This window comes from Crinia signifera, chromosome 2 (assembly GCF_055691185.1).
Source record: "Crinia signifera chromosome 2, ASM5569118v1, whole genome shotgun sequence".
In the NCBI taxonomy this organism is placed as follows: Eukaryota; Metazoa; Chordata; class Amphibia; order Anura; family Myobatrachidae; genus Crinia; species Crinia signifera.
Window position 1 is genome coordinate 52153315 of NC_139218.1, and position 13446 is coordinate 52166760.

Genomic DNA, 13446 nt, shown 5'->3' on the forward strand with positions numbered 1-13446 from the left:
ATGTATAGATCAAAAGACTTTATATTCATGTAAATGATTAACTTTCTCCTCGCTGCTTGGTAACTTCAATAGTAATGGTTTTCAATAAAAGAACCTGTAAGAACAAGGTAAATACAAACTTCAAATTAGACTTCTTTTATACACAATTTACTGTATGTAATTAAACCATAGGTACCAGGGAATGGGAACACTTTCCATAGTAAATAGGACAAGGGCAAGTCAAACACGTATACACACACATTAGCAACGTCCATACAAGCAGCAATTAAGGAGCAGGCAAACAGCTGAAGCTAAGTTGTACTGCAGGAACAAGCAAACACAATACAGGAGCAATACAAGCAATGCATACAGGACAGGAATAATTAACATCTTGAGCCAACAGGTGCTCCAAATGAGCTCAATTGGGAAGCGAGAACAGAAGCGAACCCTCTACTGGAGAAACGTAAAACAACCTGTAGCTGTTGCCATCTAGTGGTAAAAAAGCAGAATGCAGATTTTAGAAACAAGTACATTATGTTCAATCTAAGCAAGGCCATGTTTTACAATGAATTAAAAGCCCATACACAAAGGGGGGTATTTTAGGGCTATTTCTAAGTAATCTGACCAGATCGCTTAGAAATTAAGCACACATAGCCCCATGTGTATACTCCTGGTGTGTATACCCCTTGCTATCGCCTGACTGGAGTTTGACTTCATGCAGTCAAAATCTAGTCACTGCCAGTGTTCTCTGGTGGGATAACACTGTCCCACTCAGATGGCTCAGCACACATCGTCAATGCATTGTGGGTGTGTAGCAATGTGTGCTCAGCTATCCGTTCTTAAGCACAACGCTCAGCTCCCTGCTGCACCTGTCGCCCCATGTGTATGGGCCTTAAGGCAGGGGACTGACTAGAAGAGAGAAGTAAATATAATTAAAATAAAAATATATCCCGTGTCTCCGAGCATATGCATTGGCAGCGAATTATAGGATAGCACTCGATTGGATCGGAGGTGCTAATGTGTACACAGACAAACAATTAGAGCATATCTTTTGTGGCAAATTGGGATTTAGTGTACTTACTGCATACTTCCCCACGATCCATGTCAGAGGTGATCAAGGATAATGTACTATTGATTTCCACATGTACAGCATGGAGAGCACTTAGGTCCAAATTTAAAACATCACGAGATGTATCTATTTTTCTTCCTTTGTGGGGTAACCCCTCATTCACACCTTGCAAAACCTTCCCAATATTCCGCACATGGTATTATGGAGGCTTGATAAGTATACATAATTAACCTGGGACACACTCCCAGGTTAAATAAAAATTCCCCTCCTTGAATATCCCCCTTTTTTCAGTTCTACAGGCGTGTAGCTATGTGCGAACAATTGTCTCTTCTTTAACGAAAGCAGATAAAAAGAATGGTTTAGATGGTGCAATAAGACATAGATCAGGAGAAGGTTTTCCCACTTCATTGATATACGCACATTCCCGCCCATTGTTGAATTTAGAATCTGGCAATGTGGGATTGCTACGCTGGCAATCAGAGTTTCCAGACTTGACAATGAAAGATATCTTAGCTGCCACCACTAAATTAGACAAACAGCTGGTTTCTATCTCTTATGCCGTAATGCACCAAAAAATCTTACATCGATCTTACTTTACTCCAAAATTAAAGTTTATAATAGGGGACGCTTCTACCTCTAATTGCTATAAATGTGGATCTCTGGATGCAGACATAACCCATTGCCTTTGGTCTTGTCCGAAGGTACAAACATAATGGCAAAACCTTCAAACATATGTTAACAGGGACTTAGGAATTAACTTCATAATTGACAAGACCTGGGCCTTTTGGGGCATATACCCACAAATCTTTCCCCTAATTTACCCAAAGGTGCCCGCCTTTTACTTAACAAACTAGCTGCGGCCACCAAGAAAACTATTCTCTCCCAATGGATAACTCCTGACCCCGTTCCGATAGCTTTATTACACCCTAGAGTAGCGTATTTATTTTGCATGGACTGGACCAACACCACACTCCAGAAAGACAAACTAACTAAACCAGTGGTTCCCAAACTGTGTGCCGCGGCTCCCTGGGGTGCCTCAGGACACTTGCAGGGGTGCCTCGGGTTGGTGGTCCAGGACCAATTCAAATTATTTATGGTTAATTATTTATAGGCAAAACCAGTGCTGGTGGTTGCCATCCATAAGATATGTACAAACAGAAGCAAATCCTGCCCTTTACCACATAACTGACCCTAGGAATCACATATAAATCCAATCTACTTAATGTTATATTTATTCTGCATTTTTGGGGGGGGGCCTAGGGGTGCCGTGATTCAATAAAGATTGGGAACCGCTGAACTAAACGTTTCTTTGAAACATGGCTTTCAAACATTCGTACCTTATCCGAGTCAATTAAAGAAGCACTCCGTGAATGTTTTCAATTCACTACATGGTACAACATGGAAATTCTAGCCACGGTCAAGCCGTTTTAGATTAGTAGGCTGATCACTTTCTATAGTTATAAGCATGGTATAAAGTTTTCTGTTTACCCTTGATCAACCCAACTAGACAAAAATAGAATTACGTTATATTTTTGCATATTGTGTAAAAAGTTTGTTACTTGACAGACTGAAAGGAGATAGCTCTATATGTTTATTTGTACCCAGTCTGTAGGTTGTTTAAGCAGGCTTTGTGTCTGGAATGTGTACTGATGTACTGTTATCTGTCAATAAAAATATTTTGAAAAAAATATATATATATTTGAAAACAATATCAAATGATGATACACACATAAAGAAACAAAAAACTATTATTTTTTTACATTTATTTATATGGAAGTAGTGCTTTACAGTTGAATATAAATCCACATCACGGCAGCCAAAACGTCAAATACCTGTAATAAAAAACAGATAGTAATAATTGTATGTGGAGCTGTAGCTGCATGCACTTTTCTTACTGTTGTAGGGAACCTGCTGCATACATGACTATTGCAGAGGTGGATCAAGGCGAAGCATCCTGAACTGATTTCTGCATATTGTAAATGGTTATGCCTGGAGAAGAGATAAAGTGGAGATAAAGTGAAAGGAGATAAAGCACCAGCCAATCGGCTGTGTTTGAAAATGACAGTTGGGAGTTGATTGGCTCGTCCTTTGATATTTGTGTACCACCGGTGACCTGTGCTTATCTGCACTCACTTTACTGCATACATAATCTATTGTGGAACAACTATTTTCAGTTATCTGTGTACATCATGTAGTTTTTTAGCCGCGCCCCAAATCCATCCCTAAATGTGCCCATACATTCATCGAGTGGCTGCATGCAATCTTTTTGCAATGTGGGCGGGACCTTCATTGGGGACAGGATCACATATGATACATTGTATGCGATACTTTTGCATACAATGTATCACATGTGATCTTAGTAGGGGCTACAGGCTGCAAGAAATATTAAGGGCATTAAGGGATTGAGATGCGAGGCACACGGGAGCGCGCCTGGCATTGCAATCGCACTAAAACCACCTGCAATGATCCAGTTTTCATGAGATCCACTGCAGCAATGTGTCGCAATGTTATGAAAAAAGGCCAAATCGCACCAGTGTATGGGCACCTTTAGACTAGCATTCTAAGGACCCCGTCTTGCCGGGTCACGCAGCAACCTACACGTGTGGTGGTATGTATAAAATGTTTGTACATTATTTATTGCTTGTATGTATGTCCTGATGAAGAAGCACTATCATTAAAGCTTCAAAACGTTGACTACCAATGCCGACCCTGTTATGATTTATTAAGTGCCGCCGTCTGTACATTACATTGGATCCCTGATGGAAGGCACCCTTACTAAGATTCATTAAACAGTGCTGCTCATACATTGTTTCATTATATATATTATATATATACACAAACAAACTTGATCTACCGGATCCAAATGTAGGTGTTCAGTCCTAAACAGCAGATTGTTTTATAGGTTCGGCTAAAATCAAATTATCATCCAAAATAGTTGCATCGAAAAAATTGTCTTTGGAAATAGCAATCATTTGAAAGGTTGTTTTTGCCTTTTGAAAGATTTCTTTTTAAGAAAATTTGCCAGAATTTCTGAAGAGCATGCTGTTTGTAAGCCCCACTGTCTCATAATGTGAATTGGGGGATACTGTGACCCCCAGTAATGTGTACTGGTAGGCCCCAAATGTAACACAATATGCACCTCATTTGGGTCATGACATTAACTAAGGTACTACTTTGGTTCAGAAAATGAACTAGGGTCTTTAATGGTGCATAAACTTATTATCTGCTGTGGAGGGGCCCGTCTCCCCTTCAAAATGTTGCTATGGTGCCCACAAGGATCTGTATATGGCCCTGTTGGTATTCTGTGCTAGCAATAGTAAACAACAAGTGGGTGAGAATTTGAGGTGTGAGCTCTTAAAAAAAAGTTTATGCATAATTTACAGTTGCCAGATAATGTAAGTTTTGTTGTTTGTTTGTTTATTGATTGATTGATTGATTGGTTTATGCGTTAACAGTTTCTTATATAGGGCAGCAAATTATTTTATTACAATTGGAAACAACAGTGATATAACAGAACTGCGTAATTACAGACAGTAAGGTAGGCCCTGCTCACAAGCTTACAATCTATGGGGCATTGATACACAAGGATGGAGGCTAACTATTGCATAATGGTCTACCAGATTGCACAGGTTCTTGGTGGGCTGTATGATACAGGGACCCAGCAGTGTTGTCTTGGGGTCAGGAGGATAGGAAAGTGAAGATATGTGAGACTATGTTTGTCTGCATGATTGGCTAATGGGGCATCAAAGGAAGTGGTTAATGTTACAATATATTTTGACCATATTTAGCAATACCAATTATTGCATTGCCATGTCAGGCAGTGGCCTTACTTATTACGCTGTGGCTACATAGATGAAGCCACTTTAAGAAATGATCCCAGGGCAGTGGTAAAAGCAGGATTTCTAGAGAGGGGTTTCCAAATGCAGTCCACAATCACCCACTCTGTAGAACATTGGAGCAAGCGTGGGAGTCTGGTGGAGTGGTAGAAGAATCAAGTAACCACCATGGACATTAATGTAAAAATGTATCTTTTTATACACTATGTATTGAATACAATACTAATATCTAACAATATAAATGGTCTAAAGTATCGGCTGTATCAAACATTTAAAAAATATAAATGAGTGGTCAGGAAAAAGTTAAGCATTCCATAATAAATACACAAAAATAATAGAACCAGCACTGCACTTTCTAAGCTCATGTTCTGCCACTTATTGGTAAGACTCCTGCCACTTCTTCCTGCTAGCTGCTTTCTGGTCCAGTGCACTGATTGAGGACTCCACACACAGCAAACTTGGTAGAAGAAGCTGGTACACTAGGCATGTGCAGCAGCTCCGCTCTGTCTCTTACACTGCATGATGTGACAGCAGCTGCAGTAATCATATTATATGCCATTGCTATTGTCATCATTTGAGACACTTAACAAGAGGAGGGGGTTTTAAGGCCAACCAGAAGGGTGCCGGACGGGGACCCAACAGTCGGGATCTCAACAGGCATTTACCCGAAGTCGGGATCCCGACTGTCGAAACACCGACAGCCGGGTTCCCGACGGTCACCGGCTATTTTCCCTTGTGGGGGTCCACGACCCCCATAGAGGGAGAATAGAATAGGTGGTGAGCGTAGCGAGCCACCGTGCCCGCAGCGTGGGCATCATGCGCTCACCATGCTGTCTGAGTCCGGCCAGTCAGGATCCCGACGTCGGGCTAATGACTGTCTGGATCCCGACTGTCAGACCCTTGTACCACACCCAACCAGAACACCCCCCCCCCCCCTGCATTTGCCTATGCAGGGCCACAAGTTTCCAATTCATCCCTGTTTTAGCTATTAATCCCTCAATTTTTCATGATTAAATTGTAAATAAAATCTATATAAATGCAATAGTTGCACTTGTACATTTCCTAAGGCACAAACAGGTATGCCACTGGGAATATGAGACAAACTTCCAATCTGCCTACAAGCAAGCCACATACAGATCAATAACTACCAGCAATGAAGGAGTTAACTTGTTCCGGTTTCCACATGTTGCTCTCTGTCCAGAATGTTTGCTCCAGCTGTTCATAAAGACCTTTGTACTGTACTTATTTTCTCTTGGTTTAATGAAGCTCTGATTGCAGGTCACATGACTGCTGCCCAATATGATCACTAGAAAACAGGAAACTGCGCGGCAAATGCACAATACAGAGACATTACTAAGGCTCCCGTTATTTACAATAACAACAACCATATCTGCTCATGCCACACACAATGTAACCCCATTCCATAGCTATAATGACAAAACCAGATAAATCAAATTTGTAACAGAATTGTTACATGAAGATCCGAATAACAGACACCCAAATAAATGTCAATATACATAAAACTAAAACAATAATACATTGTAATGAGTATATACAGCTTTGCTGCATAGAACAAGCAGATCAAGTCGCAACACCAATCCCAATATAAATACACACAGCAGGAAAAGGTTAATACATCCCTGTCTTGATGTTCCAAGGTTCCTTCTCAGGAGGTTCCGATAGCTTCACAATCCATGGCTCTCATACAGTATATATATGATTCAGACCTGATCGCACAGCCACAAATTTCCACGGCCGGTGTTTAGTGAAGATGCCGTCCGCTAGAGGGGAATTCAGCCTTGAAAATGAATGTGTGCACTGTGCAAATGAATGTGCATGGAGACACATTTATACGCAGCCGTGCAAATATATCCAAAACCTTCAAAATAATTTTTACACTGACCACAACTCATTGCAGGTGCGACGTATCCCTGGACTTACTCGGCGGCACAATGGGAAAAAGTATATCCAGCCTGAAGCTAAACACAAACACCCTCCCCTAAAACGTTCAGGCACGCCTAGCGTTTTCCTGGACACTCCCAGCATTTTCCTAGTCACGCCCGTTTTTTTTTTAGCCCTCCCACTAGAGGCCGATTTCCACCCCCAGCCGCCTACTTCCTGTCAATCGCCTTGTGAACGGAGTGCGTATAGAAAAAGTTGCAGGACTTTGTCGCCAGATGGCTTTGCGCATGCTTACTACGGGCCGTATACATGTGCAGTTTATCGATATCCGCTACTATGTGATCAGGTCTGAATCAGACCCATAATGTGGAAACCATGCAAATGAGAAAAGAAGCCTTCTGGTGCAGTATACTTAATAAACAATGATAAAAGTTCACTAGAATCACATAGAAGTATGTAGTAGCTGAGGTTAAAACAATTACCAGCAAGTAATGAGAACTAATTCGCGGTAGATATTATATAGTCACCAGGTGGTCTCTCAGGTTGGTCCGCTGTGACTGCGCCATGCCAGAAGAGCAGTGTCCCCAGACTGCTCCCGGTCCTGTTGTCACAATGGCCGGATGATTTGTGCCAGTTGAGTTAAATGCTGAGAATATTGCATTACATACTAAAAACACAGGAAATTCAAGTACATGTGTTATATATGTCACAAAGCATTGTCATTTAAATTGTTAAGACAGAGCGAGGGCCGCATAGGCTGGAGGGAATTTAAGAGCCTGTGAATTTGTTGTCCACAAGCAATGTACAGCAGAAGCATTCTGTGTAAAGCCCTATGGAAATAGTAGTGGAGTGGCAGTTAGTTCTGCCAATCAGGTAGCAGGGGGGCGGCAGCCAGAGAGGGTTATATCAGTGATCAGAGACAGGAAGTGAGCCTCTTTGATTCTGGATCCCCACCCTCCCTACCCTTCTCTCTGTGCTACCTGGCATCAAGCCATTTCCACCAAATTTGGTTCTCTATTTCCATAGCTTTAGTTAACAATCGGTGAGAAGGCGCTCTCGACCAGCAAGCAGGTGGGGTGTCAGGTGGTCTCTGTGCGGTATTGCCCCCCCTTTGCCAAGAAGGCGGGCGAGTCCCCAGTTCCGGCTGGGGGCGTTGGCCTTCATGGACGGTCCATGTCATGCAATAGAAGGGGGCGGTATGTCCGTCACAGCGCAGGCTGTACCCACAAGAAGGGGTGTGGCCATTGGCGGCGCTGAGGTCGCTACCATGGCAAGACCCGCGTTTATGGTGCTGGTCTCAAGCGCTTTCTTTGCCATCCCTTATACAAATAGGGGTCATATCACTTAAATAAACAACTATGACCTTTTTAACCTTACGCAGTTGGTGTCAGTGTCGTTATTTTTAGATAAGGTGTTTGTGTCATTTATTTCTAGGCATAAGAGTTAAGTAATGGTATGAGTTAACAACAACATAATTCATTAGGCGCCTTAATGTAAATGCTATGCAGAAAAGGAAATGTGACTGCAATGATAAATTAGCTTTGTGTATCACAGAGATCCCCGTTATAATTCCAGTAAATGGGTAGGTAGCTGCCATAGTACAGTAAATTGCTTTGCCCTGGGCCTACAATGCTGTTAAGATGGCCCTTCCCATAGTTACAATGTTGTTGATATCTGCAGAAGCTGAGCTGGGAGCTGGGACCATGGACCAGCTGCACTTTACTATTTACTCCTGTATAATGTGTGTAATTCTCAGTAAGTGCCACTGACGGCTGCACAGTACCACTTCGGTAATGCTGTATACCCCACCCACCCCATTGTTAATCTGGCCCTGTTATACCGCTTTCAGACCACACTCTAGACCCGGTTTATTGCCGTGTTCTTGCGGCTCCAACATGGGTCAAGGTGCGGTCTGAAAAGGCCACCACGGGTCGAGCAACCCGGGTGTTCAACCCTGGTATTGACATGGGTTGAACGCGGCTATGACCCGTGTCAAGTGCAGTGTGAACGGGTGCCTGGGTCGAGCGACCCGTGTTCCGTTCACAGTATGGAGGAGGCAGCACTGTCAGCTCCAAGTACTGCCTCCTCCCGAGCCCCCGATGACGTGCCGCCGCCCAGCTCCGCCCCATGTGACGTCACCGACTCGGCAATATGCCGTGTCGGTGTCAGAACTTTCAGACTGCATTGCCGTGTTGCTCTGGGGATGGGACCCATGTCCTAATCCCGTGTGCGACACGGCATTTGCGGTCTGAAAGTAGTATTAGTGATCATTTGAGAATTCAATCCTGAATACATGAAGTGATACTGTGCAGCTATTAACAACATATACTGAGAATTACATCCATTCCACATTATTACAGAAGTGGCACTGTGCAATTGTCCACGACATATACTGAGAATGACATCCATTGCACATTATTACAGAAGTGGTACTGTGCAATTGTCACGGACATACTGATAATTACACCCATTGCCCATAAGTACAGATGTGGCACTGTGAAATTGTCAGTGACATAGACTGAGAATTACATACATTGCACATGATGACAGAAGTAGTACTTTGCAGATGTCAGTGACATATAATGAGAATTACATACATTGCCGTGATTACAGTAGTAGTACTGTGCAATTGTCAGCAACATATACCGAGAATTACATTGATTGCACATGATAACAGACGTGGTACTGTTCAATTGTCACTGACATATACTGAGAATTACACCCATCACACATGATTACAGAAGTGGCACTGTGCAATTGTCACTGACAATACCTTTATTACAAATGTACGTAACTTCCCCCCAGTTGAATAATTAGAATAAGACAGCAATATTATTGGTTCTTGTTTCCTAGCACGGCCACACCGATCATGATCTTGGGCATCGCAGGTAAAAAAATCGCGTCGGTCGCATCGCATGCGGGCAAAAAAATCGCATGAGATGCGACCGACGCGATGCCCCCGATTTCCCATAGGGAACAATGTTAAATGCCTCAATTTACCCAAATCATCATAGGGAACAATGGTAAATGGCCCAGAAACCCCCCAAAACACCCCTGAACAGTGAAATGGCCCCCCAAAATTAGTTAACGCCACCCCACGATCAACGTGAACCCGAAGCGTGGCGAGCGCAGCGAGCCCGCGAGGGGCGGCGGTACGCGTCCTCCGACCATTTCATACCCCCACTATCCACGTCGGCGTGGAGTTGAGAATAGAATAGTGTGGCGAGCCTGAAGCGTGGCGAGCGGACGCGCATACCTGTGAAGCCCGCGAAGGGACGCGTTTACCTGTAAAGGTATCCGCGTCCCCTCACGGGGCACGCTGCGCTCGCCACGCTTCGGGCTCGGTGGCTCGCTGTGCTCGCCACACTATTCTATTCTCAACTCCACGCCGACGTGGATAGTGGGGGTATGAAAAGGTCGGAGGACGCATACCGCCGCCCCTCGCGGGCTCGCTGTGCTCGCCACGCTTCGGGTTCACGTTGATCGTGGGGTGGTGTTAACTAATTTTGGGGGGTCATTTCACTGTTCAGGGGTGTTTTGGGGGGTTTCTGGGCCATTTACCATTGTTCCCTATGATGATTTGGGTAAATTGAGGCATTTAACATTGTTCCCTATGGGAAATCGGGGGCATCGCGTCTGGACCATTTAAGCCTTTTTTAGCCGCATGCGATGCGACCGACGCGATTTTGACTTTTTTCAATGCATTTCAATGGGAAATCAGGGGCATCGCGTCGGTCGCGTCGCAGACCACTAAAAATTGCCCGCGATTGTGGCCGTGCTAGGAAACAAGTACCATATTATTTATTAAATAATAATTAAGGGACAATGTTACAGTATGTTTTTGCTAACAGGGACAATAAAAGTCTGTATGATGGGAGCAACAATTTATATTTTATTATGTGACCAACAATTAGATTTGTTAAATAATAATATTTGTTTTATCATAGAAACATTTTTTTCCCATATTAGTGATCAATGAATATTGTCCCATTAATTTAATAAAGTATTGCTACCTTTGATTATATATCCCCCCCCCCCTAATAATGATTGTTGTCTCCTTAGAAGCATATAATTGCACGCAAAAAGGGGTGGGGTCACGGGTCATAGGGGCTGGGTCAGGGCTCATGGAGGCAGTCACTGGTTTAAAGCTTTGCGCTACGCCCCCCTTTCTCTACCACCCTCATAGTAACTGTATTATACCTACTTTTGTGCTGATTTTGACAAGTGTAAAACTGCTGCACATATCCCAATGTTTTATCAGTATAAAGAGGTGAGTGGATGACGGTGTTATGTTACGGTTAGACACTTAGATATATATACAGTAATCAGAGGCGTAACTAGAACTTCATGGGCCCCATAGCAAAATACTGAAAGGGCCCCCCCCCCTCCTGGCATCTGCACCAATGGCCATCCCTAACAATAACATTGTTAAACCTTCCTCTATTATAAAAACAATTTTTTCTTAAAATTGTTACTTATCCCCTTCATCCACCCGCCAATTACTCTCCCAACCACTGTAGTAAATCAATAGGTTTGGTGGTAAAACGCGAATCAAAAGGTGATTATTTGTACATTTCCCCATTCCCCTTTGAGGCCTGTGAATCAGGACAGTTGGGATATGCGCTGTTCTGCCCCCACTTATCCCTAAACAAAATTTGAGACTGTTTTGCTTTAATTTTTTGCTGCATGGCGGCCATCTTGTCCCATGACATCATTATGACATCACAAAGGCTCTGTGGCAGAGGAATTTCTGGCAGCATCAGGAGAAGAAGCTAATATTTTTCTTCTGTGCTATATCTCTATATTTTGGGATTATTTACCTGATATTGTGACATAATGGGCTGTCTGTGCAGTAAACTGTGCATCCCTGCACCCAGCAGGAAGGTAAGTGTGCCGTTATATTTATGGGTTGTACTGTGCACATACAGAGGATTATCACAGGCCGCAATAGGGGGGAGCTTAGCCAATATTGGGTGTTTCTCAGTAGATTGGGGGGTGATTTGTCCAGTTCTGTAACCTACATATGGGGGGGGGGATAGGTATATTGTAATTTTATTCTCAATATGCACAATTTCCACACTTTAACTTGTATTGAACATCCATGTAACAAAAAGGGTAATACTGCTCTTCACCTCTATGGGGGGAATTCAAGTGTTTTTCATGCTGGAGACCAATAGATGGCACATTATTGTTATGTAGCATTAGGGTACATGGGCAGGGGGTGCTCCCTGTAGGTAACATTAGGGGTACATGGACGGGTGATGCTCCCTGGATGTAGCATTAGGGGTACATGAGCGGGTGATGCTCCCTGTATGTAACAACACTCACATTTCACCATTAGCCTCACAGGATCTCACATTATCAGGATTGAAGCATCCATTTCCCCACCTTGCTGGGCTTTGTAGTTCGGCAGCACTTCTGCTGATGTCGCATAGGTCCTTCTCCTACCAGTAGCTGCCTCCTGCCTGACTCTAACTGCCACTAACTGCCCATGCCCCCTGGTGACCAGGGTTGTCAGATCATACATTTTGATATGCGCACATATGAATTACACAGGTTTTAGGAGTCAGTTCATACCCACTGTCATTACATTTGATGAGCAGTCACGTTTAGCCCCAGAACCTGTGTTAAAAAATATTGACTGCTCATCGGATGTAATGACAGTTGGTATGAACTCTGACCCCTGGGACCTGTCTAATTCATATCTGCTCTTATTAAAAGGATGATCTGGCACCCCTGCTGGTGCCAGATCATCATACCAGGGAAAACACAGGATGCAAGAGGGGGGTTTCTCCCAACATGACCCATTCCAGGAGGGACGCAATGCTCTGTTCCTGGGCTTCCCTCTGATATTATCTTTGCTGTCACCAGTGTTGAACTAGTTACTTACTAAGAAAGGTGATAGCAATCCTAAAATATAAATAGGGATGGACAACAACCATCGATGATTCATAGCCATTGATGGTTTATGGCTGATGTACAATAAAACATTTTTGCTATCGATGGGTGAGAATCAGATGGTTTGCCTTCATCGATGGTGCAACATTACACCTGTGATGCCCTGCCCCTGGAACTGATAGGTCCATGAGCCAGTCTGTCACATAAAAGGGATGACCATCGGTCGGATAAACCACAATTACATACTGTAGATGGCTACCATCGATGAGTACATGCAATATCACCATCGATGGCAAACACTGATGGTCATCCCTAATTAAGAGAGAAGTCCAAGAAGAGAACATTTTCTCCATTCTAGAGTGGGTCAAGTTGAATGCATGTAATATCTCCTATATATTTGGCTACATCTGTCACTCAAAGTGGGTGTCTGTGTCTATAACGCTCTGTTCCTGGACTTTCCTCTTAATGTGTGATTGCCTTCATCTGTGCTGAACACCTTTCTGAGAAATTAACCTGTTTAAAACAGGTGATGGCAATCATACATTAAGGGGAAGTCTAGAAACAGAGAATTGTGTCCCTCCTGGAGAGGGTCATGTTGGGAGGTATGTGACAGAGAACCAGCCCAGTGAGCCCACAGACAGTGCCAGACACCCACTGCCTTCCCATGTTGCCCAGCACTGCTACTCCACAGCCACCAGGTGAGCGCCCCCCTCCCGCGATTTGCGGCAAAACCTCCCCCCCCGCGCCCCCCCCTCCCGCGAT

The 13446-nt window shown here is 43.6% G+C and overlaps 1 long non-coding RNA gene across 2 annotated transcripts; it reads right to left on the reverse strand.

Moving 5' to 3' along the window:
• Nucleotides 1-2796: 2796 nt before the first annotated feature.
• Nucleotides 2797-12337, reverse strand: LOC146058730 (uncharacterized). Of its 2 annotated transcripts, none has more exons than XR_014469922.1 (4): nt 12175-12337; nt 7314-7453; nt 6033-6205; nt 2797-2880 (listed from the first exon to the last, which is right to left on the reverse strand). It is a non-coding gene; the product is annotated as an uncharacterized LOC146058730 (long non-coding RNA). The 2 variants fall into 2 exon arrangements; XR_014469923.1 differs by lacking the exon at nt 2797-2880 and adding an exon at nt 2922-3037.
• Nucleotides 12338-13446: the final 1109 nt, after the last annotated feature.